A 27,886-nucleotide genomic window follows, 5' to 3' on the forward strand; every position below is an offset into this window, starting at 1 on the left:
AAGAACAAATTAACATTCCATTAAATTCTTCCACTCTGCCTGCCCTGCAACTCTGAAGATTTGGTTTAATTTTAACAGATTTATATTTTAAATTATTGACCAGGACGCCTACACATAAAGCCAGCTGTTACATTCCAGAGCAACATACCAGACCAGCATCAAGCTTTTTGTTTCAGAGGAGGGGTTAGAAATAGTATTTACCACAATAGGGTTTAATTCATCCTAATTAATTGGGGAAAGCTTATGAAGCAAACACTGTTAAGCCATGTGGATGAGAAGAGATTTTGAGGGTTTAGGAAACACATGGATGCATTTGAATGCACACATGTAATGTGCACAAAAAACATAAATTCAGACTTTAATGGTTATAGATGATTCCTAAACTTGGTCTAATTGAATGTTCACACTCATATGCCCTATTTTGACATAATCCAATATGCACATAATCTTTAAAAACACAAATATTTAAATAAAAACTGTAATCTTCAGAAAATATCAAAATAAAAATCAAACTTACATACCATGCATTATATCCAAATTCACAAGAAGCATTTAAAATAATTAGCTGTAGCGTTTTATTTTTTATTCATTTAGATTAAAAATACAGAATTTTTATATTAGCCATTTCTTGGTTATCAGCTAATTATAATTATTTTCAAATGAAGTATTTTCATATTTCAAAGCACTGCTCTTGTTTGCGTTTCCCTAAAGTATGACAAGTAGATTGTAGAAAACTTTAGCACCAATGATCTGTATGATCAACTTGCTTTGCAATGCTTTTTTAGATCCAGTTTAGAAAAATAAATCAATATGCACGGATTAATTGTTTAAAACAAGACCTGTAAAATACATTTAGAAAATAGAATGGGTGAATTTACATTTTAGGGCGACTTTTAAAAAAACGGCCAATAAGTTAGCAGTAAGGTCCTAAATGAACATGTCCTTCCATCAAGTGATGAACGTTGCGATTTTCTTATTTCCCTCAGGGAAGATGTTCCAATAATATGTGAACTCAGCACAGAAAGACAGTCATCATCACTGTAGCTGGTGGTGATATGCTTCCATGTTAGAAGCCAAAGGAACAGGAACATCAGCACTCAATGCCTGCGGATAATTTCATTCAGATAGGCTTGCCTGATGAGGTCTGATTCCAGCTCTTTGGATTGGTTATTAGTGTATGTCAGATTGGAACAATGCAGACTGGAGGATGTGACTGTTTGGTTACATTTGGGAGACAAATGGTACATTTGCTGCTGCCACTGACATATTTTAGTTGCATAGCTATAACCAGACAATGGCAGCTGCGCTTAAGTCCATCATTCAGCTCATGGCAATGGGTTTGTAGGACGGTGTTTATATAAATGTATATAAGTTCAGAACCAAAAATAGTGCCCAGAATTCCTCATATACTTTTTTGGAGGATTCATGGGATACTGCTGGGTGTTTGGTTATTTTGAACTATGGATCCAGCAGTGGTTCTAGCACATATCTATGAACTGCCATAGTGTGCTTGTGCTTGTGTTGCCCACAACTAACTAAAACAAAAAACTACATGTGGCCAAACAATATTATTTATATTTAAGTCTATAATGTGTAATATTTATTTTAAAATATGTATTTAAAAATATAAATACATGAGATGGAATGAATCACATCCGTCTTTTTATTGCTTTTACTCCAGTCTCCCACACATACATACCCACAATCACACATATACACATAGGTCTATATTAATAATGAAAACTTGCCAGTTCTGTCTTAGTGAGGTTATTCCTCAACAATAAATAAACCAGGAAATAAAAAATGGCTTTGGAGGAAAGAACATATAAATGAGACAAACAGGCAAGAGGAACTAAATAATGAATGCGTAAATATAATTTTAGCGTTTCCTAAGACTTGTGAGCCAAAGCAAATAAACATTTACTCAAAATCAGCATTGCAGAGTCAAATTATAAGTAGAGCAGTGATATTAAACTTCACCAAGCAGACTAAATAGAAAACTTATTTGGGTTATACAGGCCTAGCCCGAATATGTTGTCTATGTAAATCTGCAAATACAGTTCTATATAGTACACTATTTGTTTGCTTATATGTGTGTAATCTTTGTATGCGTGTTATAATTATTTTTCTAGGCTGTGATAATCGTCAGTCAATAATGGACAAAACCTTTATCAGTACCTAAAACTAGGCGGTGTACAAAGCTTTAGCATTTTTTTGCTAATGCTATTTAGAAAAACTCCTGTATTGGAATCCACTAGGCACTTCAAGGATAGAACTGCATTCAAGATTAGAGAGTGGTTAGAGATATTGATCTGCTTTTACTAGGGCACTGGGATATAACACACAACCTTATTTGCTGAATCCATTTTAACTGAATTAGAATACACAACTGAGTATGTTATTTACTGTACACATTGAGTACACTGTGAAATAACTTGAACAGTGGATGCATTGCATTGATGAACATGACTGGCAAAAATATTTGCAATACAATATTAATGTGTGAATGAATGAATGAATAAATGAATGAATGAATGGATGAATATTTTAAAGGACACAGCGTGTAATAGAAGTGTGTAGTTATTTTGTGGTCTGTTTTATGTCAGGTTATAATCAGCATTGATTATAATGGTCAGGGCACCATACCAGACACGCATCACTTCCCCTCTTATAATTCACTTCCTCCTTAACTGGTCATAATAATGGACCTATTAACATTACATTTGCTGATTATACTGCAGAGATTGATCACTTCACCCAGCATACTCACAAATGGCAGACACCTTCTCTCAATTTTTCTCTACCTGCATGTCGACATGCAATCAATCAGAAAATAAAAGAGCACAATACTGTATGCAGTTAAAATAACATGTACATCCCATGAACAAACAGAAGTATTGATTAATTTCCTTGAGTAAATAATATAGACAATACAGAATAAAATCAGTGTGATATACAACCAGGACACATACTTGACGGGTTTCAAAAGATTCACCCTGCTCTATGCAATCGTTATAGGATTTACACTATGTCCATATATTTAGCTCCGTACGCCTCTCTCTGAAATGATGAGTCACAGCACTCATAATTCTGTTCTTCACAGCCCTTTTGGGAGCAGGGTCGTGCAGAGAATGTGCAGGCAGTTCATCTCATTTATACTAATGATAAACCTGCTGTTTGGCCATGTGGTGTGGTCTACATAAGCAAAGAGAGAAAAATGAACCTGTTAATTATTTCAGAGTTACAAAATATTAATTTAACAAGTAGCCTGAGGTCTGAAATGCTGAATTATTAAGAGTATCCCTGGATGCTCCTGTTGAAAAAGCCAGAAAATATACTCCAACACAACTGAACACTTCTTGCTCATTAATCAAATATAATCAGGCTGGTCTAAGTTCTTTACGGATGAAAGACAGACTGATGCACAGCATGTGAACTCACATCTGCACACACACCTACACAACATCAGATCCGGTCACAGCTGGAAAATACCAGGGGCTGTATATCGAAGCTAAGAGCTGCAAAATTTACAGCAGCTGTCCTTACAGGCTGTCTCGCAGATTCCTGCAAATGTACAGTGCACACACACTGATATCGACCCCAGGAGTTTGATCTATCTCCACCTAGTTCTGTTTTTATTAACAGTGAGAGCAAATAAGGCTGGACACACAGCAGTAGTTCAGAGGGGCTGTATGACCTGTGCAATCTTCTTATACATGAACAGAAGAGCATGTCATGGTCATAAAATTTTACACACAACATTCCTGCCTAAAGACACACACACACACACACGTTTGTTTTTGTGAATTGTGGGGACTTTCCATAGACTTCTATAGTTTTTATACTGACTAAACAATACTGTTTATCCCCTAACCCTAAACCTACCTCTTACAGAAAACATGTTTGCATCGTTACATTTTCAGATAAACATCATTTACTATTTTTAATCATTTTTTTTACATTGTGGGGACTGCAGGCCCCCAGGTTTTACTGTCCTTGTGGGGATGTAGCAAAAACAAGTACACACACACACACACACCTTCCCTTTCTTTCCTCTGTTTTCAGAATGTTTACTTGGGAAAGTGTTTTTAGTCTCAGGTTGTTGCATATGGCTCCATATTTTGTTGGACATATACCATGGTGTTTTGGACAGATATGTACGGCTATTTTTTTTATGGATATGTAACATCTTGATAGTATGGTATTCTTTGAAATGCCTTTAAGTTAGAAATAAATACCATACTATATATAATCATCTAGTACCATGGTATACATTTATCAAAGCATTATTCTGTAGCATGCCAAGCCCTCACTGTCTTTTTTATTGTATTAATTTGCAGCTCTATGTGTGTGGTAATGTATGCATGATAGGGTGGTATCCCAGTGATCTCAACAGGCTGTCCTTTGGAATGTTATAAATAATTGATTTATTAATTCATTAATCTAATTATAGACTAAATGCCAGGGTGTTTACCCAGTGTGTATATGTATGAGTGTGCACACAAAACTAGATTTTCAGCCATTAACTGCTGTACAAGTAGAACATGCCAGTATAAAGGAATCTTTCAAGTCTTTCAAAACAGCCACATCAGAATGAGAACAGAACACCAGGATAAATAGCTGAAACACTCCTGACACATGTTCAAAGGACTCAGTGACATGTTGCTGAAAGAAACGGCATGTACTTGGTTTGTTATTTTTGAAAAATGACAGCAGAACAAATATGAGACCACGGGCAGCGGTGATGTTTGAAGTCTTTTGCAATCTCAGCAAGGACACAAATTCCTTACCCACAAGACCTTAATAACAGAGGACTGAGATTTTACAGTCAATTAGTCTGTTAGAACTGATTTATGTACTAGCAATTTTCGAACAAGCTGTTAATGTACATTTCCTTTAAAAAAAAGAATTCCATAAATAATATTTCTTTATCAACATAGCAGAACCTCACAAAATTGTGTTTTGTTACCACAGATCAGTTTTCTGTAGTGATTTTCAACCAGAAGAATACTGCAGTATTTAAGCAAGTTTTATTACTATTATGAAAAATATTTGTCTTACTATTAGAACAAAAATGTTAAGACACAACAAATATGTGATCAAATATCTGGGATTAATAAGATTTTTTTTTTTTTAAGAAATAATACTTTTATTCAGCAAAACTGCTTAAACTGATCAAAGACGGTAAAGATTTCTATATTATTACTGTAATGGACAGGAGAAACAGATTGTGGTCAAAACAGGCAGGCTCCAACACCAGCAAACGACAGTATCTAAGGCATGACAAAGACTAATCCAAAAACAGGCAATGGTCAAAGCAGCCAGCAAACTAGGGCTGCACAATTAATCGCACGATGTCGTGAGGTGCGTTTAGTCAATGAAGCCGGTACGTTGATTAGCAGTAAAGCTCCATCACGTGCGTTCAGTACACAGAGCAAGTAATACACAGAGCCGTAAAGCACTGACAAGCTACGCCAAATCGGCTGCAAAATCGAATTCGATTTTGAGCGCGATTTTGGCGTAGCTTGTCAGTGCTTTACGGCTCTGTGTATTACTTGCCGCTCCAGCTGAATGCACGTGATGGAGCTTTACTACTAATCAAAGTACCGGCTTCATTGACTAAACGCGCCTCACGACATCGTGCGATTAATCGTGCAGCCCTACAGCAAACAATCACAAGAGAAACTAAAAGAGTCCAAGATCCAAAATGCAGGTAAGGCAAAACAAGGCAAGAACAAGGCTAGGAAAAAACAAGCAAAGGTAAACATGAAAAAACGCTCAGTAGTGTCCACTTACAGCTAAACAAGGCTTTGTGATGAGAGTGTGTTTGTGTGCTGCTTAAATAGTCCACTAACAGGAAACAGGTGAGGATGTCATCAGTTCCTATGCTGAGGATTCTGGGAAATGGAGTTCAGGAGGAAAACATGATGGAGCCCTCTGATGGCGAGTGGGAGGAATGACAGGGACTGGATACATTACAGAACCACTCTCTTGAAGGAACGGCTTCCAGATGTTCCTAAATCTCCGACTAGGAGGAACAAAGAGCCAGACAATGGAAGACCATGGTGTAAAGGAGGACCTGGACCATGGAGCAGTGGCAGACTGTGGAACAATGGAGGACCTGGAGAATGAGGTGGGACAGAAGATCCCCATGGTGAAGCAGATGGAGCTGCAGACCTCTTCAGTGGAGCTGATGGTGCAGGAGACCACCAAGATGGATCAGGCAGGACTGGAACAGAGAGCACAGTGAGGTTAATGACGGTCTCTGCAGTCATAACAGTACAAGACAGTTCAGAGCTGGCATCGTTGGCTGTGACAGGATAAACAGAGAGTTCAGGAACGGCTTCCTTGACCATGACAGGATAAGCAATAAGCTCAGAGATGGCTTCCATGGCCATTACTGGACAGGCTGAGAGCTCAGAGACATCTTCCATGGCCGTGATGGGACAGGCAGAGAGTTCAGGGATGGCCTCCTTGGTCGTAACAGGACAGACAGAGAACTCAGTGATGACCTCCTTGGCTGTAATAGGGTAGACCAGGGGTGCCCAACCCTGTTCCTGGAGATGTACCTTCCTGCAGAGTTTAGTTCCAACCCTGATCAAACACGCCTGTCTGTAATTATCAAGTGCTCCTTCAGATCCTAATTAGTTGGTTCAGGTGTGTTTGATCAGGGTTGGAGCTGAACTCTGCAAGAAGGTAAATCTCCAGGAACAGGGTTGAGCACCCCTGGTCTACCCTATTACAGCCAAGGAGGTCATCATAGACTATTACAGTTCACAGTCGGCCCCTTTAGCCATAACAGGACTGGCAGAAGGTTCACTTGTGACCACTTTGGTCAAAACAGGACAAGCAGGAAACTCACAGGCTGGTGCCAACACAGGACTGAGCTTAATGGCTTGAGTGGGCTCTGGAGTGGATTATGGACTTGCGCAGGCTCTGAAGCAGATTTATGGACTTGAGTGGACTCTGGAGCGGATTCATGGTCTGAAGCAGGCTCTGGAGTGGATTCATGGATTGGAGCAGACTCTGGAGCGGATTCATGGTCTGAAGCAGGCTCTGCCACCTCAGAAAAGCGTACAGCCCAGACACACAAAATGGCGGCCGCCATTATCTGAAGGGCAGTGGAGGGTGGCAGAACCACTAAGATGGCTGGGCTTGAGAGGACTAAGGTCACCAGGGTTCCCGCCACTCACAGCGACATCAGCGGTGGGCCGGCAACACTGGATATCAATCTTGTCTGTCTTGACCAAAGTTACATCTTGGCTCTGGAGTGGCAGTCGTGAAAATTTGAGACTCAAAAAAAAAAGCACCCAAAAAAGAGACCCAAAAAAGGCAGGATCCAACACCAGACAAAGAGTAGTCCAAAAAGAGGCAATGGTCAAGGCAGGCAGCAAACAATAGACAATGAAACAGTCCAAGGTCCAAAACACAAGTAAGGCAAGAACAAGGCTAGGCAAAAACAAGGCAAACATGGAAATCAAATCTAAGTTTCCACAAAAAAAAAAAAAAAAAATGTTAAGTAGCAAAACTGTTTTCAACATTGATAATAAATGTTTCTTGAGCGTCATATTAAATAGAATGGTCTCTAAAGAATAATGTGACACTTGAGTAATGGCTGCTGAAAATTCAGCTTTGCATCACTGCATAAAATGAATGTAATGTTAATGTGTTTGGTCTTGGTGGAATAGATTTGCTACTCTGCTGCTACTGCTGTGGCAGAGCAAGTACCGAGACTTGCGACTGCCAATACATCCACAACATTCTGTCTGAGCATGTAAGAAATACTGCTGCTGCACATATAACATATATGAAATAACCCCCCACAAAGCAGGAGACTTAAAATGGACAATACAAGCCAAAAACAAGAACAGAGAACTTCCCCAATCCCCCAACAAGCAGATCTAAGACATATGTACTGCTGCTGCTTCGAAGAGCCATGTGAACCGCATGTATTACTATCTATGTGTGCCTAGGCTACCATGCCAACTGGCTTAAAGGGGTCATCGGATGCCCATTTTCCACAAGTTGATATGATTCTTTAGGGTCTTAATGAAAATTCTATAATATACTTTGGTTAAAAATTCTCAATGGTTGTGTATAACAACACCCTTTTTACCTTGCCAAAATCAGCTCTTCAAAAATCATCTCATTTTGGTCAAGGCTGCTTTAAAAGCAAATGAGCTATGCTTGCCCCGCCCCTCTCTTCTCTCTGTGGAGCTACAAGTCTGTTTACTTTAGCCGCATTTAGCCGCTAAACTTGCTAAATGACGATCACTATGTTCATTATTACATCCAGCAACACAACATCTCAAACGCTCAATCTGAGATATTCTTGTCTAACTTACATCCCTGCTCTGGCATCAAAACAAAGAGGGCAGACTGTTACAACTGATCTGAGGTAAAACGCTTATGTCAATCAGCTATCGTGAGAGCGGCCTCTGTCGGTGTGATGCCACAACGACAGGCATCTAAGAATGGCTCGATTTGAAAAAGGGGATATTATTTTTACAGATTAATTAAAAACCACTGCATGGATTTTTAGCATTATAGGGTAGATTTGTACATACACTGCCAACACACATTAATGTTCAAACAACATAAGTAAAAGTGAACTTAGCATCCGATGACCCCTTTAATGCTATTGGCCTATGGCTATGTGTGCCTGGGCAACCACGCCGTCCGGCTTAACACTAGTGGCCAAAGACTATGTGAGCCTTGGCTACCTTGCTGACTGCCTTAACAATAGTGGCCTATGACTATTTGAGCCTTGGCTACCTTGCCGACCAGCTTAACAATAGTGGCCTATGTGTGCCTTGGCTACCACGCCAACTGGCTTAACTCTAATTGGACGTGCACTATGTGTAATGCTAATTAACAATATTTAACAATTAACAATTTATATACGTTGCAATCCGATAGATAAGACCCCAGCACCCACCTGAGGAAATATCATTAAAGTCATTTGATAACTGTTACCTTCTCCACTTCATCACTCCCAGCGGCAGCGTAATAGCTCATTAATTCATGTCTGTGCAATGAAGAGATGGGTAAAGTTAGCCGATGCATGCCATGTTACTCTTTCGTGCAGATAAAAGTTGTCAGGGTTACAGTGCACAAAAACACCCGGGTGGACTGACTGAATTTCCTCCATTTTCTGAACTACACTACAGCACAGCGAGAGCACACATCACTCAAGCACATTTCTCCAAACTACACTACTCATAATGCATTTCACTCAGGACTACAACAACCATAGATACTGATCTTAAGCAATAACTCCTATTTCCCTTCTCCCGCAACAGTGTCATTGATATGACTGCGATAAATGTGTGCTTCTGACACTGCGTGCAGCTGAAATCAACCACACACTCATCACAGCTAATGAAAACATTGACCTTACAAATAACAAATGTGAACACTAAGATTACGCCGCTGGATATGGCGAACCCCAGTTAAAATGCACGCACAAGAATGCTTATTTCATTTAACCTGTTTTCATGTTCATTACTATTGGCGCGTCCTCAGAGCGATTACATGATCAGTGTTTTGCTCGAGCTGTATAAACACAGATGATAAATGCTGCTGCTGCTAATATGCTTAATATTTTGCTCCAGCATACGACACAAACTGCTAACATGACACTTAATTTAAACATGTTTACGGTTGCTCATTTTTTAATTCAATTAGGCAGACCACGCAATATTGTAATGATCATCCACTGGAGGCAAGCGTAGTGAGAACCCAAGTGCAGCTTTATTTTATCCCAAAAGTGAGCAGGTACAATAAACACAGAAATGGCATGGTGTGGCTTGACTTGACAAAACAAGAACACAGACATGAATACACTCAACAAAACAGCGGGTACAGAGAGTAATACTCAATGGCAACAATGGGGTTTATAAATACTAAACAATACAAGTCACATGACACAATACAACCAATGAGAATCAAGACACACGACTTAGACAACCAATTAGAACATGACACTGAACAAAGGAATCAAAAGCAGGATCACATGAGGGCAAGAGAACCACATGACTAGACAGGAACCGTGACTATGACCAATAAAAGACATGAAAGCTATGAACATGAAACAAAACCCATATATATATATATATATATATTTTTTTTTTTACAATATTACTGTTTTACTGTATTTTTTATTTATTTTTTATTATTATTTTGTTTTGTCTGCACACACATGCATGCATACACATACACAAAACACAATTCTGTTTTGTTGTCAACAAAAAGGTACTTGGTGCTGTGGGGGTACAGAAAACAAGACAAGCACAAACACTTCCTTTTACAAATAAATGCACTGCCAATATCAGCCAAATAAATATGCACAGATGCAGACTTATAAAGAAAAAAAAAGCATATCACCTGAATACGTCTGGTTTACTATTTTCAACATACTATGTTTGTTGTTATGCAGTAACAGCTATATTATTCAGGATGCCTAGTGTGTGAATTGGGATGCAGCAATTGATTAAACATTTGTCGGGAAGTGTTGCATGTAATTTAATCAATCGATTGAAAATTGCTCCTCTAAGACATTTCACAGCTATGAATATGAAATGAAGTATATAACATTTTTTCTGGGTTCCCCCAGGATGCCATAGTACTGGGACAGCAACAATGCAATAGTAGTCCTACTAATGGAGAACATTATAAAGATGTTGCAGCCGATGAAGACTTCCTGGAAAGACATTTGCAACACACTAGTCATCTTTTTAATTTCCTACAGAATCTGCTTTTACTCTCTTGGGTCAACTGGATTGCTTTTGACAGGCATGACAAGCCAAGCACTGAACCCAAGGCTGAATCTCCTCTACGCAGTACAATCATAAATCTTCCTTTCTGTTGTTGGCTAGCTGCCCTACCCTCATGACTTCACAGAGACTAACAGAGATTGTTAGCAGAACTCTGCATATTGTAGTATATGAATGCAATATGTTCAGAAGCAAAATAAGCTCAAGACAGTCAAACAAAGATAAAAGTGTATCACAACTAAGCTTTTGGACACAGAGCACTGTAAGTGGAAATTTCATTTTGAGCATCTCTTGTGATTCTGCATCTACTGCTAAATCTGTCATCCTCTAACCTGGGAATGCACTGAAGTTGACTAAAATATTCATGAGCAAATTTCAATATTAATTTCCATGTTTGTTTTAAGAGCCGGAGCGCTGCACCCACGGTGCGTAATAATTGAAGGATACATGGCTAGAGCTGAGTGAGAGGGAATTTTCCAGAGTTAATATTTCACCAAGAGGGATTATGGGATATGTACACTTGATCTATAGCATATGGATATTAACTATTTTTAATTAAGCCACAAGGTCTGTTCGCATAAATAAATACTTGATAAGGTATTTTATTATCAGTATTTAATGATAAAATACTTGTAAACAATGTGAACAAGAATCAATAAAAATAATAAGTCTAATGATAAATCTGTTTTGTTTCAGACTAAAACTGCTGGTTTAGACCTTCTTTGGCCTTATGTAATTCAGCCCTAATGAATCTACTCCCAGCTAAAGTAATTTAACTTCTACTGCGTGAACGGGACTGATAAGAATTTCTAATCCAAATATAGTTACGCTGCAAACTGCAGAGGCTTTTCAGGTTTGGCATACAGTGTTAAAGGGGTCATCGGATACTAAGTTCATTTTTTCCATGTTGTTTGAACATTAATGTGTGTTGGCAGTGTACGTACAAATCTACCCTATAATGCTAAAAATCCATGCAGTGGTTTTTAATTAATCTGTAAAAATAATATCCACTTTTTCAAATCGAGCCGTTCTCAGATGCCTGTCGGTGTGAGGCCGCTCCCACAATAGTTGATTGACATGAGCTCTTACCCCAGACCAGCTGTCACAGTCCAGTAACTTTCCTTGTTTCAATGCCGAAGCAGGGATGTAAGTTAGACAAGATATCTCCGATTGAGCGATTGAGGCGTTGTGTTGCTGGATGTAATAATGAAAGTAGTGGTTGTCATTTACTCCCGACATCTGAGCCGCTGAAGATGCAGTAGATTACGTTTGTTTGTGAATGGAGTGCGCCTCCCGATCTACATATATCCGTCTATGTTCGCGCCAATCATTCATGATCCAGCTTCACTTACAGCAGAAGTGAGTATAAGCGTTTTTTTATGAATCTTTGCGATCGCCTTTCCTTATAACGTGGTAGTTAGCAAGTTTAGCGGCTAAACGCGGCTAAAGTAAACAAGACCGTCTTTTCACAGAAAGAAGAGAGGGGTGGGGTGAGCAGAGCTCATTTGCATTTAAAGGAACAACCCCTTAGAATGAGATGATTTTTGCAGAGCTCATTTTGACAAGGTGTTGTTTTACAAAACCATTGAGAATTTTTAATCAAAGTATATTAGAGACTTTTCATTAAGACCCTAAAGAATCATATCAACTTGCGGAAAATGGGCATCCGATAACCCCTTTAAAGAATCCTGTTAAAGAAAACCGGTGTAGAATGGACATCTGATTTGCATTTTAATCTTTAGAATTTTGAATTGGTCTGTCCAAAAACTGGGACTAGGAAAATATGAATGTGTGCATGCTCCATCTATGTCTTGTAGGACCGAGAGAACACAGTCTCTTCTTGGCTTGATTTTGTGTTTTTGCATCCATTAGCCTTTATCTACAATATTTATTTAGTTTTCTGCACATCTCTCTCTCTCTCTCTCTCAGATAAGCTGAATATTAATTTTTGTAGCTAGTGAACTTTTTTTTTTTTCATTTGGACACTACTCACCCCTCTCTTCCTTCAATAAAGTGGCCTCTACAGTCAGTCCTGTCTTCTCCTTTCCTTTGAATGTCTCTGCTCATTCTCTGCTTGTCTCCCATTCTCTGCTCAATAATCCCCAACAGAGTAAATAAAAACAGAGATAGAAAGGGAGATTATTTGTGACTAAGGTAGAGGGCCTATTTTCTGTAATGAGGAAAGTGATGAGGGGAATCAGATAAATATTCAAGGTCATATTTTATTTTTATTTTTTTTTCCCCAAAAAATAATACTCTGAATAAAATTTTATTCTGAGTAGAATATTTTATTATAACAATCTTGTGACAGTCTTGTGGTGCTACAACCATATATACAGTTATATAGCTTTATTTGTAGAAAATAATTGCTTTAAGTGATTTGCATAATGAGTCTGGCAACACCAGTAAGTTTTTTTTTTTTTGTTTAATTTATCTTTTTTTTTTAGGAAAATTAATACTTTTATTCATTTATTATGCAAGGACGCATCAAATTTATCAAATAAGACATTAAAAACATTTGCATTGTTTACAAAAAAAAAAAAAAAAGATCAAAAAGACAGCAGTGTCATTTGTCATTTGAGTGTGTGAGGAGCAAGTAAGCTCTTTGGACGAGATGTAATGTTCTTGCACAGCAGGGAGCCACTCTGCACTGTGACGCCAACCTCACCCTGACCCACTCATCTCCAAGCCACACAGTTAACATCCTTCCTCATGCTTTCTTTCAGCTTCTTGCTGTTTGGTTAAAAGTGTTAACACATACTAGGTTTGGGATTTCCAGTTCTGTGAACAGATACACAGTCAGCTTTTGTTTAAATTCTTAGGAGCTTTGAAAAATTGCCATTTTTAACTAAAATCTAAGATAAACTGAAATTTGTTGATTAATTTATTATTATTATTAATAAATAAATAAATACATACATAAATAAATAAATATGCATGCACAATTGCATTATGCACATAGTTGCATCTGCATTTGGCATGGAAGAGTGGAACTCCTAATGGCCTCTTTTCATTCAGGCATCCTCTCTCTGTTCTTCTCTGCTCTTCTTCTCTTTTTTTCATGTTTCTGCCCCAAGACTCAGCAGCTTGTCTCCCAAATTGGTTTAACAGCATAGAAGTTATAAAGGTCGGGAACAGGCTGTTCAGTGGACGTTTCTGGATGATCTGGACTGCAAAGTGGGACTTTATTTAAAGAACCACTAAGCATCTAAATGAATGTGCACTGCAGCTCTGCCAGGATATAGTTTAAATACATCAAAGTTACATCTGAGAATGTACTGCTGAGACAACAACGCACATTGGCCTCGTTTACACCTGGTGTTAATATGCACCTTGGGTGATCCATTCACTAGAGTTCAGTCAGGACACATCCTGGTCTGATGAGTCGAAATTGGTAAAATAATAACTACATATGTCTTCACACCTGTGTTTCTCATCACATGCTTTTTTATCTACTACAAAGTGAGTTCTCTCAGAATATCACAGTAATAATTAACAGATGAAAACATCTGCTTGCGCACAGTTACAAACACAAATGCAAAATAAAAGCCTACTGTGGAATGGCCACCAGTTCCATTCAGCTTAGAAAGTATAAATTTCCAACTTTCTACACGGAAAAAAATGCTACTGAACATCATTTGATTTTGAGACTTCCAACTGGAAAGACAGAGATTTCACTGAGATGTGGATATATGATTTCCAAAAATGGCAGTAAACTTTTTTTCTTGAGTAACAAAAAGCTACAGAGTCTATTATATATTAATTCTTTCCCCACCATTGACGTAATTCTTAATTATTTAAGAGACAGAACATCCCCATCATTGATGGAATTTCCGACTTTCCACGTTTTCTCTGTTATATGGTATGAGGCGTTTTTTTTTTGCTCAAACAAAACAAAAAGAAACTACAATAAAATGTTTTTGTTTGTTTGTTTAAAAGCAGAGGCTCTGTATGTTCTTTTGACATACTGCATGTTTAGCTATTCATACAACAAAATAATCTGGGAGCCATGAAAACAATCAAAAATGCTTTATGCTGGCTGTGAGTTAAGAGGTAACATCCCTCATGCTACTTTTAACAGAATGCAGCAAATGTGTTTGCATTACAGTTTTCTTCATTCCTCAGTCACTTTACCCCAATAACCTTGTGTAGATAATTTATAATCTCTCAAGACATTGGTATGTTTATAATGTTTATAATAATAATAAAATTATTATTATTACATTAACATTTAAAATAGGGGTGCACGATAAATCGCATGTGATTGTGAGGCACGCTTAGTCAGTAAAGCCGGTACTTTGATTAGTAGTAAAGCTCCATCATGTGCGTTCAGCTGGAGCTGCAATTAATACACAGAGCCGTAAATCACTGACAAGCTACGCAAAATCGCACTCATAATCGCAGATGAATCGCATTCGATTATGAGCGCGATTTTGCGTAGCTTGTCAGTGATTTACGGCTCTGTGTATTAATTGCCGCTCCAGCTGAACGCACGTGAAGGAGCTTTACTACTAATCAAAGAACCGGCTTCATTGACTAAGTGCGCCTCACAATCACATGCGATTTATCGTGCAGCCCTAATTTAAAACAAGAATAATAATTAAAAAAACAAGTAAATAACTATAAATATAATTAATGATGATGTATAATAATTATTCACTTGGATAAAATGTGGTTGTCACAGTTGGAAGAGGCAGAGATGAGGTAAGTTTCACAAACAAGGTTTTTATTGATGAACTCAGAAGCTTCCAACATAAAGGCATTAATGGAGGTGAGATCAAAGGGTGGAAGCATATAGTATATAAGGTTCAAAGTCTTATCTGGTGTGTGATCCTCGTATCTTCGTTCCTTTAGAAATCTTCGCATCGGTCCATCCTAGGAAGATGAACAGAGACAGCTAGGTATTCCCAACGTAGAGACCTTGAGACCAGCCGACGAGGGAATGAGGTGAGTAGATATTTATAGTGTGCAGGTAAGTAGATGCAGGTGTGGGCAATGAGGAGATTGTGAGCAGGTGTGAGCCTGGAGGGATTCTGGGAAATGTAGTGCATGGAGAAACCTGATCGAGTGACGGACAGTGTGATGGAGGTTGGCGGATTTGTGACATTACCGCCCCCTCCCGGAAGGCGCGACCTCACGCCTAAAGAAGCCCAATCGTAGAGGAAGGATGGCACCGGTCTAACAGGGAGCCAGGGTGCCGTTGGCCTTTCAGGGAGCCAGGGTAGCACTGGCTTTTCAGGCAGCCAGGGTGGTGCTGTGCTTTCAGGGAGCCAGGGTGGCACTGGTTTTTCAGGGAGCCAGGTTAGCGCTGGCCTTTCAGGCAGCCAGGGTGGTGCTGTGCTTTCAGGAGGGCGTCCTGGAGGATAGGTCACTGGAAGGTGTTCAGGGTGAGCGAGCTCTGTAGGGTGCTCAGGAGGAGCGGGCTCCGGCAGTGTGGGCACTGGCGAGTACTCTGGATGCACAGGCTCTGAAGGGTGCTCTGGAGGCACGGGCTCTGGAGGGCCTCAGGAGGAGTAGGCTCTGGAGGGAGCTCTGGAGGCACGGGCTTGGAGTAAGCAACGGCATTCCTGGCCGTAGCGAGGGAACTGGATTCATGAGAGTATGGAACGGCTTCTTGACTGTGACAAAGGAACTGGATTCAAGCGTGATAGCCTTCCTGGCCAGGGCCTCTGGCTGAGCGGCGGACCTGCCCGGGTGCTCTGGTTGGGCGGCCATCTTGGCCGGGTGTTCTTGCTGGGCGGCCATGTTGGCCGAGTGCTCGAACATGGCGGCCATCTTGGCCGGGGATTCTGACTTGGTGACCATCTCAGTCGGGGATTCGAACTTGGCGGCCATCTTGGCCAGGTGCTCTGGCTGGGCGGCCATCTTGGCTGGGTGCTCGAACATGGTGGCCATCTTGGCCGGCGACTCTGGCTTGGTGACCATCTCGGTCAGCGACTCAGGCTTGGCGGCCATCTCGGTCGGGGCATTGGACATTGGCGACTTTTGTGGCCGGCATACTGGGGTGCTCAGTGGTCGGCGTGGTAGGGTGCTTGATGACCTGCGGGCCTGACGTCAGAGAGACTGGATGATATTGCGTCAGAAAGGCCGGTTGGCGTAGCATCAGAGAGCCCGGCTGACATAATGTCGGAGAGATCGGCTGACTTGGCGTGTCAACATGTAAAGTGTTTGCCAAAGGAGAGGATGATGAGCGTGACGAAGGGGAAGTCAGCGGGCTGGAATGTGGGGTGAGCGGGGTTTTAGTGTGCGGGACAACCAGCATGTTTGAGTGCAGAGTGGTCGACTGGCTTGACTTGGGAGCTGCGGCCTGCTGGTTTAACTGGGTGGTCATCGGTTTTGGGCTGAGGATCGGTACGGTTATTGCTGCTGGTTTCAGAGAACGGGCAGCGGATTTCAGCGCTGATCGGACGTAAGTGATTGCTGGATCCGCCAGCTTTGCCCCCAGGTTAGCGCTGTTGGACTCCCATTTGTGACAACGGGAAATCTTGGAAGGATAGGAGGGATCGTGGTCGATGGCCGGGCATAGGGTGAGCTGGCAAGGTCCGATGAGATTTAGAAGGGACTGGATGAGACTGGCACACATTCTTTTTATCCTCTTCGCCTTCAAAGTTAGAGTCGTTCAAATATAGAATGAGACTGATTAATTCAGCTAAAGAGAAATCACACACGGGAAAACTGCAACGAACAAGTGTTCTCATCCAGTCCCATCTGAAAAACTGCACATAACGAGGCGTCGGGCCAGCCCACCTGATGGGATAGCTCGATGAATTCCTCCACGTACTTCTCCAGGAGGCGACCACCCTGACGTAGATCACACATCCTCAGCCCACTGCCGCTTAGTAATGATTCCGATCATTATGTACTCTAATCTGTGGAAGTAAATCTTCTTTTGAGGGGCTGGTCTTCTGTCACAGTTGGAAGAGGCACAGACGAGGTAAGTTTCACAAACAAGGTTTTTATTGATGAACTCAGACGCTTCAAATGTAAAATGGAAGTGAGATCAAAGGGTGGAAGCATATAGTATATAAGGTTCAAAGTCTTATCTGGTGTGTAATCCTCGTAGCTTCGTTCCTTTAGAAATCCTCGCATCAGTCCATCCTAGGAAGATGAGCAGAGACAGGTAGGTATTCCCAACATTGAGACCTTGAGACCAGCCGACGAGGGAATGAGGTGAGTATCCACCTTATTTTTCCCATAAGAGTGGGTGCAGCCATTTGTAAATTTTTTGTGTCTGGCTTCTGGTCTTATTCACTTCCAGCTATTTTTAGTTGCACAAAAGGTTGTTTTGCTGCTTGATATTGCAAACGGGCGTGTCTTACCATATTATTTTAATGTAGTATCTTAATTATGAACACACTGGTTTGTAGTGCAAACTGTTTTACCGTTTACTGCACTTTGATATTCTTCTCGTTATTTCTTTATGGCGGATTACGAACCGGACATCTGACACATTACCAGAAAACAGCTTACTTCCGCATTGAAAAATAAGGTGGATAGGGATGCAACGATTAACCGATTTCACTATTAACTGCGCTTTAATTCGTCACAGTTAATTAATCGTAAAGGCTTCTCAACACCGCGTTTCTGTTGCACGGAACGAAACTGCTGCAGCTAAACAAAGTTTTGCCAACTGTGGGCTAGTTTAAAGTTCCGAGCTTATAAGAGACCGAGGCTAATACGCACGCACACTGGATTAACTATGGCTGAGGCACCAAACAGCAAAACTCTGTTTCCTCCGAAGAAGCGCCTGAAGTCGGCAGTTTGGGATTATTTTGGGTACACAAAGAATGACCAGGGCGTTGGTAGGGAATTAAATATTAATGAATCAACACTGTAGCGGTGAGAGTTGTGCACGGCTTTCAGTGCAACATAAACAAACGATGTGTTAGATGAATTATTACAAATTATTAAAATGATTATGTATGGATGAAAGCTGATGATAACAACAGTTCATTTAAGTTAATTTTAGTCTTTTATATTGATAATGATAACATTAATATTATTATAAATTATAGAAATATAATTTATAATTGTTAATGTAATTAAATACTGAAAATTATCTTATATCATTATTGCAACTCCAGTCAAAGTTAATCTTGTTATTGATCATTTTATTTAATTTTTTCTTATTCACTTTTAGCTCAAGACTAGTGGTGTAGCTGCAGTTCAACAACCAACTGTAGCAGAATCTTTTGCAAAGTGTGTGACTTATGCTTCCACTTCAAAACAAGCCCAGGATTTGAATAAAGCAGTGGCCTATTTCATCTCCAAAGATATGATGCCATTTCAGATTGTGGAAAAACCTGGATTTCTTCATCTGATGAAAAAGGCAGTGCCACAATACAAAGTTCCTAGAAGAAGCTACTTCTCCACAAACAAAATCCCAGCCATGTACAAGGAAGTACAAGCAAGTGTGGAGGAACAGCTGGCAGAGGGTGTGTGGTTTGGTGTTACCACAGACCTGTGGACCAGCCATGGTGGTGGAGGAGAACCCTTCATGAGCTTTACAGTGCACTACCTCTCTACTGATTGGAAGCTAAAGACTCACTGTCTTGAGACTCTTTATTTTCCAGAAGACCACACAGCAGAGCATATCACTGAAATGATAGAAAACATGCTCCTGGACTGGAAGATAAAAAAAGAGAACCTGTCTGGAATTACAACAGACAATGCCAGTAATATGAAGAAAGCCTTAGCATTATTTCCGTGTGTTTGGTTTCCTTGTTTTGAACATCCCTGAGCATTCACTGATACATGATGTGGTCACCAGATGGGGATCCACATTTGAAATGATTTCCAGGTTCTTGGAGCAGCAGCAGGCCATCTGCGGTGTACTAGTAGGAGACAGAAGCACCTGGTATCTTATGCCTAAAGACACTGACATCACTGTCCTGGAGAAACTAAGCCAACTTCTTTGTCCTCTACATGACGTCACTGATGTCCTGGCCTCAGAGAAACAAGTCACACTTTCCTGCCTGAATCCAGTTTTGGAGCACATTAACAATGAGATTCTTCAAGATCAAGAGGAAGACTGTGCTCTCACTAAACAAATGAAAGCTGTAATAAGAGAAGACCTGTTAATGCAGCTGAGATATACAGAGGAAATGAAGAATGTTCTGAACATATCCAGATTTGGGAATCCCAGGTTTAAAGGAAGCTTTGCTGAAAATCTGGATGACACAGTCAAGGCATGCAGTGATGAAGCAATGGCACTTGCATCACATCCAGATACAGAAGATCCTCTAGCATCAACCACACAGAGCAGTGTGAGGACCTCATCCACCACCACCAAAAAGAGACTGTCTGGGCTGTTACAGCAAATCACCAGTGCAAAGAAGAACAGGTCACAAGCTTCAGCACATGAAATGCCATCAATCCAAGAAAGAATTGACTCAGAGATAAAACTATACGTGTCCCTTCCTGCAATCAGTGCCGATTCTGACCCACTGTCTTGGTGGAAGGCACATGTGGAAGAAATTTCAATGCTTTCAAAAGTGGCCAGAAAGTACCTTTGTATTCCTGCAACAAGTGTGCCCTCGGAAACGGTGTTTAGCGCAAGTGGCCACATCCTGTCTCCTCATCGGTCAAGACTGAGCACTGAGAATGTGAACATGCTTACATTTCTGCACTATAATATGAACTGAAAGGACTGGAAATAAGTGTGCAATTTGAGGGCCCTGTTGTATGTGGGTCCTGCAGCTTTTGACTCCTTGTTTTGTTCCAAAAGGATATGTATAGCTTGCTAATATTCAATACCAGAGATGTGGTTTCTTTTTATTTATTTTCACTGTACTGTATTATTCATTTTCAAAAGGAAGCTATATTGTTAAAGTCAAAAGCCAGTTAGAGCTTTTTCATTTTCAATGTTTCTACTCTGGTCCAAAAAGAAAAAAAAAAAAAAAAAACACAAAATGAAAATACCAAACAATTTTGTAATATCACAAGTGCCTTTAACTACATTTGTTCTCTTTAATAGGGAAATATTTAGCTAATATGTAGCTAAGATTTAATTTAGACAAATACTATTTTTTTTATTTATTCTTATTTTTATTTATTTTTATTTATTTATTTATTCATTATTCTGTTATTTATTTTCAGTGTAAAATTATTACTGAACTGGAAATGGACTATTTGTCTTTTTGACTATTTTAATTGACTATTTGTTTTTTATTATTATTTTGTGCTGTATTATTTGGTTACTGAGCAGCAATAAATAACACCTTAAAATATAAGGAGTTTTCATGTGATTTTCTTAACTAATAGTGTTTTGAAATAAATGAATGAATAATAATCGTGATAACCGTGAAACCGTGATTATTCCTCAGACTATAATCGTACAACCAAAATTTATAATCGTTGCATCCCTAGGTGAGTAGATATTTATAGTGTGCAGGTAAGCAGATGCAGGTGTGGGCAATCAGGAGATTGTGGGCTGGTGTGAGCCTGGATGGATTCTGGGAAATGTGCGCATGGAGAAACCTGATCGAGTGACGGACAGTGTGATGGAGGTGGCGGATTTGTGACAGTGGTGTTTTTATTATTATTTACTAACAATAATAATTATAATTCTTTGAATGAATGTAATGTTGTTATTATCAACATTAATATTAAAAACATTAGTTCAGACTGTTGGGTCATTTTATTGGGTTATTTGTAATATTTTTACCCAGTTGCTGGGTTATTTTTTATTTTTTTAACTCAAATGCTTTTCTGTAACTCAGCTGCTGGGTCATTTAACACTGGGTTATTTTTCTACCCAGCCGATGGGTTGAGCCTGTCTCTGACGAAACAACCCAGCTGCTGAGTTACAGTCAGAGCGTGTGCTTTTTGAGTCAAGTTCTCAACACCACCAATTTGGTGCACTTCTTAAGCGAAATAAAGATTTGTATCCATTTTATTTCATTTATAAAGTCTTTACTGTGTTGTAAATTGTATTATTTTACGCAACACAACATAAGGACGAGATGTCAGTCAGCTGTGTCAGTTTAATTTAGTTTGATATTAAAATATGTTCTCTTATCTCAGTACTGTTTATTTATGGGCAGGTTTTGGTGTCAGTCAAGGCATCTTTGAGCTACGAGTGAAACATGAGGCCGCGGTCTGAAGTTCGCAGTTACCTCACCGAACAGCAGCCCTTCACTGGCTCATATTTTGGGAACGAGAATTAGTGCTATTTCTGCAAAAAGAGATTACAGAGAATGGTTGAATACACTAAAATTAAAATGCTACTTTTAAATGTTACATTTTTTATGCCTTAAATGCTTGTTAAACGAGTTAAAATGTATGTAATATTATAATATTGTAGTTCCAGTCCATTTTAAGCCACCAATATAATCATTTTTAAATAAATAGTTGACTTAAATAAAATGTATGTTTGGTAAAAACATTTAACTCAACCAGCTGGGTCAAAATAACCCAGCATGTGTTCTGTTCAATATTTACACAGTACTGGGTTGCCAAACATTTTTTAGAGTGTACTATTATTACTAGTACTAGTACACTGAAAAAAATGGTCTAGAAACATATTTTTACCCAGAAATCTAGAGTTGGGATACTCTGACTCACACTCGGACTCAAGTCTAGTCTTGAGTACAATTTTTAGGCGACCCGGACTTGTCACAGACTCGGATCTGTCCAGACTGTCCAGAGACAGACTGTCCAGAGACAGTTGACGGAAATGTCACTGACTCTATGCATTATCACGAAAGTGATATTCAGTATTTGCATGTATTTTTAAGTCTTGTCCAGTAGGCTACTTGAAAGCCGACGGGCTTATGTGCGCATACACTCAAAGCGTGCTCACAGAACGTGCCTCTCAGTCAGTGTGCGAATGCCGAGTTCTCTTTCGCTTCTAATAGGTTCTGTTATTGCTACACACATGCTCGTCTTAGATACTATTTGTGTGAATGAAGTTGGTTTTGTCTTAAGTAAACCTGAACAGTTGGGAGAAATACTGATGCGTCAAAATAATTGATCTGTGCATCAGATCTTAAAGCGACAGCAGCGTAAACCTGTAGCCGCCGAGCGCGTCATAAATATTAATCAAACAACGAAAGAAAAAGACAAAATCACTCACTTTTCTTGACTGAATCACTTATTAACTTTAATAAGAATCATATTTAATGTATGTTTTATTTTAACATTTATTTCTTCAAGAAATGTCTGTAGTAGTCTATTTCTGTAATAGCCTTTAGATAGACCTACCTAAAAAAAAAAAAAATAAATTCTAAAATATGATTTCATTTGTATTTTTGATTAATAAATGTATTTATCCTTTTATTTGTAACTAATAGGCCTACTTGGAGTGTTTACTTGCCTTCAGTAAGCTTGAGAATGTTTTACTTACATTAGTTGATTAGTTTTTGCTATTATTATTCTTGAGACTAAAATTATCAACTCTAACTCCTCCTAGAGCTTTAACTCTACAAACTCCAAACTCAGCCCAGATCTTCAGACTGATCTGACATTTAGTTGCTATATCTTTTCTAACTGATCGGACTTACGGTTTTCCTAAAAATGCTGTTTAAAACTGGGAAAAATCCCATAGACTTACATTCACGGAATGTTCAAATGAGCCAACACTTTTCAAATTTCAACTGTCAAAACTCCCAGAATCCTTTGAGACTCAATCAAACTTCCCTTCTATGTACTGTATTTCTAATCCATTCAAACTCATTCAAACATCTATCTATCTATCTATCTATCTATCTATCTATCTATCTATCTCTATCTATCTATCTATCTATCTATCTATCTATATCTATCTATCTATCTATCATCTAAAACATGCTAAAAACATGCTAATCATGCTAGAAACATGCTAGACAACTTGCTAATCATGCTAGAAACATGCTAGCAACTATCTAATCATGCTAGAAACATGCTCAAATCATGCTTCTAACATGTATTGCTAATCATGCTAGAAACATGCTATCTAACTATCTATCTATCTATGCTAATCATGCTAGAATCATCATGCTATCAACATGCTATCTAATCATGCTAGAATCATGAAACATGCTAACATCTTGCTAAATCATGCTAGAAACATGCTAGCAATGCTATCATGCTAGAAACATGCATGCAACATGCTAATCATGCTAGAAAGCAACTTTGCTAATCATGCTAGAAACATGCTAGCAACATGCTAATCATGCTAGAAACATGCTAGAAATGCTAATCATGCTAATCATGCTATGCTAATCACATGCTAGCAACATGCTAATCTTGCTAATCATGCTAGAAACAAACATGCTCATGCTAGAAACATGCTAGCAACATGCTAATCATGCTAGAAACATGCTAGAAACATGCTAATCATCATGCTAAACATGCTAGAAACAACTAACATGCTAATCATGCTAGAAACATGCTAGCAACATGCTAATCATGCTAGAAACATGCTAGCAACATGCTAATCATGCTAGAAACATGCTAGCAACATGCTAATCATGCTAGAAACATGCTAGCGACATGCTAATCATGCTAGAAACATGCTAGCAACTTGCTAATCATGCTAGAAATCATGACTAGAAACATGCTACAACATGCTAATCATGCTAATCATGCTAGAAACATGCTAGCAACATGCTAATCATGCTAGAAACATGCTAGCAACTTTGCTAATCATGCTAGAAACATGCTAGCGACATGCTAATCATGCTAGAAACATGCTGCAAAACATGCTAATCATGCTAAAACACATGCTAGCAACATGCTAATCATGCTAGAAACATGCTAGCAACATGCTAATCATGCTAGAAACATGCTAGCAACATGCTAATCATGCTAGAAACATGCTAAGCAACATGCTAATCATGCTAAAACATGCTAGCAACATGCTAATCATGCTAGAAACATGCTAGAAACATGCTAGAAACATGCTAATCATGCTAGAAACATGCTAAAAACATGCTAATCATGCTAATCATGTTAGAAACATATCTATCTATCATGCTAATCATGCTAGAAACATGCTAACATGCTATCTATCTAGAAAATCTATCTATCTATCTAAATCTCTAGACTGACAGACTACATTCAAACTTTAAAACTTCTAAAAATATCATTTCAGACTGAAAACCAAAAACTTAAAACCAAACTTAAAAACTTTTAAACTTTCTAAACTTTTGAAAACTTTTCAAACTTTTCAAACTTTTCAAACTTTTCAAAAACTTTTCAAACTTTTTTTTTCTCAAGCTTTTCATAAAGTTTTCAAACTTTTTTTTCTTAAAGTTTGGCTTGAAAGCCAACAACTTTTATCTAAACTTATCTTTTAAATTATTATTATTATTATTATTCTTCTGAGACTAAAATTATCAACTCTAACTCCTCCTAGAGCTTTAACTCTACAAACTCCAAACTCAGCCCAGATCTTCAGACTGATCTGGCCGGGTGTGCTATATCTTTTCTAACTGATCGGACTTACGGTTTTCCTAAAAATGACTGTTAAAACTGGGAAAAATCCCATAGACTTACATTGACGGAATGTTCAAATGAGCCAACACTTTTCAAATTTCAACTGTCAAAACTCCCAGAATCCTTTGAGACTCAATCAAACTTCCCTTCTATGTACTGTCCATTTCTAATCCATTCAAACTCATTCAACTCATCTATCTATCTATCTATCTATCTATCTATCTATCTATCTATCATCTATCTATCTATCTATCTATCTATCATCTAGAAACATGCTAGTAACATCTAATGCTAGAAACATGCTATCAACATCTAATCATGCTAGAAACATGCTAAAATGCTAATCATGCTAGAAACATGCTAGAACATCTAATCATGCTAATCATGCTAGAAACATGCTAATATGCTAAAATCATGCTAGAAACATGCTAACAACATGCTAATCATGCTAAAGAAACATGCTAAGCAACATGCTAATCATGCTAGAAACATGCTAGCAACATGCTAATCATGCTAGAAACATGCTAGCAACTTGCTAATCATGCTAGAAACATGCTAGCAACTTGCTAATCATGCTAGAAACATGCTAGCAACATGCTAATCATGCTAGAAACATGCTAGCAACATGCTAATCATGCTAGAAACATGCTAGCGACATGCTAATCATGCTAGAAACATGCTATGTAACATGCTAATCATGCTAGAAACATGCTAGCAACATGCTAATCATGCTAGAAACATGCTAGCAACATGCTAATCATGCTAGAAACATGCATGCAATCAACATGAAACATGCTAGAAACATGCTAATCATCATCATGTTAGAAACATGCTAACGACATGCTAATCATGCTAGAAACATGCTAGAATCTAATCATGCTAGAAACATGCTAAGACATGCTAATCATGCTAGAAACATGCTAGCGACATGCTAATCATGCTAGAAACATGCTAGCAACATGCTAATCATGCTAGAAACATGCTAGCAACATGCTAATCATCTAGAAACATGCTAGCAACATGCTAATCATGCTAGAAACATGCTGCTAGCAACATGCTAATCATGCTAGAAACATGCTAGTGAACTTGCTAATCATGCTAGAAACATGCTAGCAACATGCTAATCATGCTAGAAACATGCTAGCAACATGCTAATCATGCTAACAAACATGCTAACAACATAGAAACAACATGCTAATCATGCTAGAAACATGCTAAACATGCTAATCATGCTAGAAACATGCTAGAAACATCGACATGCTAATCATCTAGAAACATAGAAACATGCTAGCAACATGCTAATCATGCTAGAAACATGCTAGCAACATGCTAATCATGCTAATCATGCTAGAAACATGCTAAACATGCTTAATCATGCTAGAAACATGCTGACATGCTAATCATGCTAGAAACATGCTAGCAAACATGCTAATCATGCTAGAAACATAGAAACATGCTTAATCATGCTAATCATGCTAGAAACATGCTAGAAACATGCTAATCATGCTAGAAACATGCTAACAACATTTGCTAAATCATGCTAGAAACATGCTAGCAAACATAATAACTTAGAAACATGCTAATCATCTAATCATGCTAGAAACATGCTAGCAACATGCTAATCATCTAGAATCATCTAAAAATCATCTATCTATCTATCATTAGAAACATCTAAAACATTCTATCATCAGACTATCTAACTATCTAAAAAAAAAATTCAAACATTTAAAACTTCTAAAAACAAACTGAAATTCATCAAACATTTAAAACTTTTTAAACTTTTAAACTTTAAAAACTTTTTCAAACTTTTCAAACTTTAAAACTTTTTAAACTTTTTAAACTTTTTAAACTTTTCAAACTTTTTCAACTTTTTTCAAACTTTTCAAACTTTTTTCTAAAAAGCCAACTTTGCTTGTCTTAAAGTTTGTCTTAATGCTTTTTATCTTATTATTATTATTATTCTTCTGAGACTAAAATTATCAACTCTAACTCCTCCTAGAGCTTTAACTCTACAAACTCCAAACTCAGCCCAGATCTTCAGACTGATCTGGCCGGGTGTGCTATATCTTTTCTAACTGATCAGACTTACGGTTTTCCTAAAAATGACTGTTAAAACTGGGAAAAATCCCATAGACTTACATTGACGGAATGTTCAAATGAGCCAACACTTTTCAAATCCCAACTGTCAAAACTCCCAGAATCCTTTGAGACTCAATCAAACTTCCCTTCTATGTACTGTATTTCTAATCCATTCAAACTCATTCAAACTCATCTATCTATCTATCTATCTATCTATCTATCTATCTATCTATCTATCTATCTATCTATCTATCTATCTATCTATCTATCTATCTATCATCTATCTAACATGCTATCTATCATGCTAGAAACATGCATCTATCTATCTATCTATCATATCTATCATGCTAGAAACATGCTAGAAACATGCTATCTAACAACTATCTATCTCATGCTAGAAACATCTATCTAATCATGCTTGCTAATCATGCTATCTATCTATCATCTAATCATGCTAGAAACATGCTATCAACATGCTAATCATGCTAAAACATGCTAGAAACATGCTAATCATGCTCTAAAACATGCTAATCATGCTAATCATGCTAGAAACATGCTAGAAATGCTAATCATGCTAGAAACATGCTAGAAACATGCTAATCTATCTAAACACA

At 38.4% G+C, this 27,886-nt stretch overlaps 1 protein-coding gene across 5 annotated transcripts in view; it reads right to left on the bottom strand.

The window, feature by feature from the left end:
• Positions 1-27,886, bottom strand: part of myripb (myosin VIIA and Rab interacting protein b) — a 188,520-nt gene that overhangs the window by 77,537 nt on the left and 83,097 nt on the right. The window contains exon 1 of one of the 5 annotated variants that reach the window (XM_051098064.1): positions 11,865-11,885. The exons of the other annotated variants lie outside the window; for them this stretch is intronic. The gene's annotated coding sequence lies outside the window, so the exon portion shown is untranslated. Of the gene's footprint in view, positions 1-11,864; positions 11,886-27,886 lie in introns of those variants that run through there. 5 annotated transcript variants of the gene reach the window in all.

This window comes from Labeo rohita, chromosome 24, assembly GCF_022985175.1.
Source record: "Labeo rohita strain BAU-BD-2019 chromosome 24, IGBB_LRoh.1.0, whole genome shotgun sequence".
Classification (NCBI taxonomy): domain Eukaryota; kingdom Metazoa; phylum Chordata; class Actinopteri; order Cypriniformes; family Cyprinidae; genus Labeo; species Labeo rohita.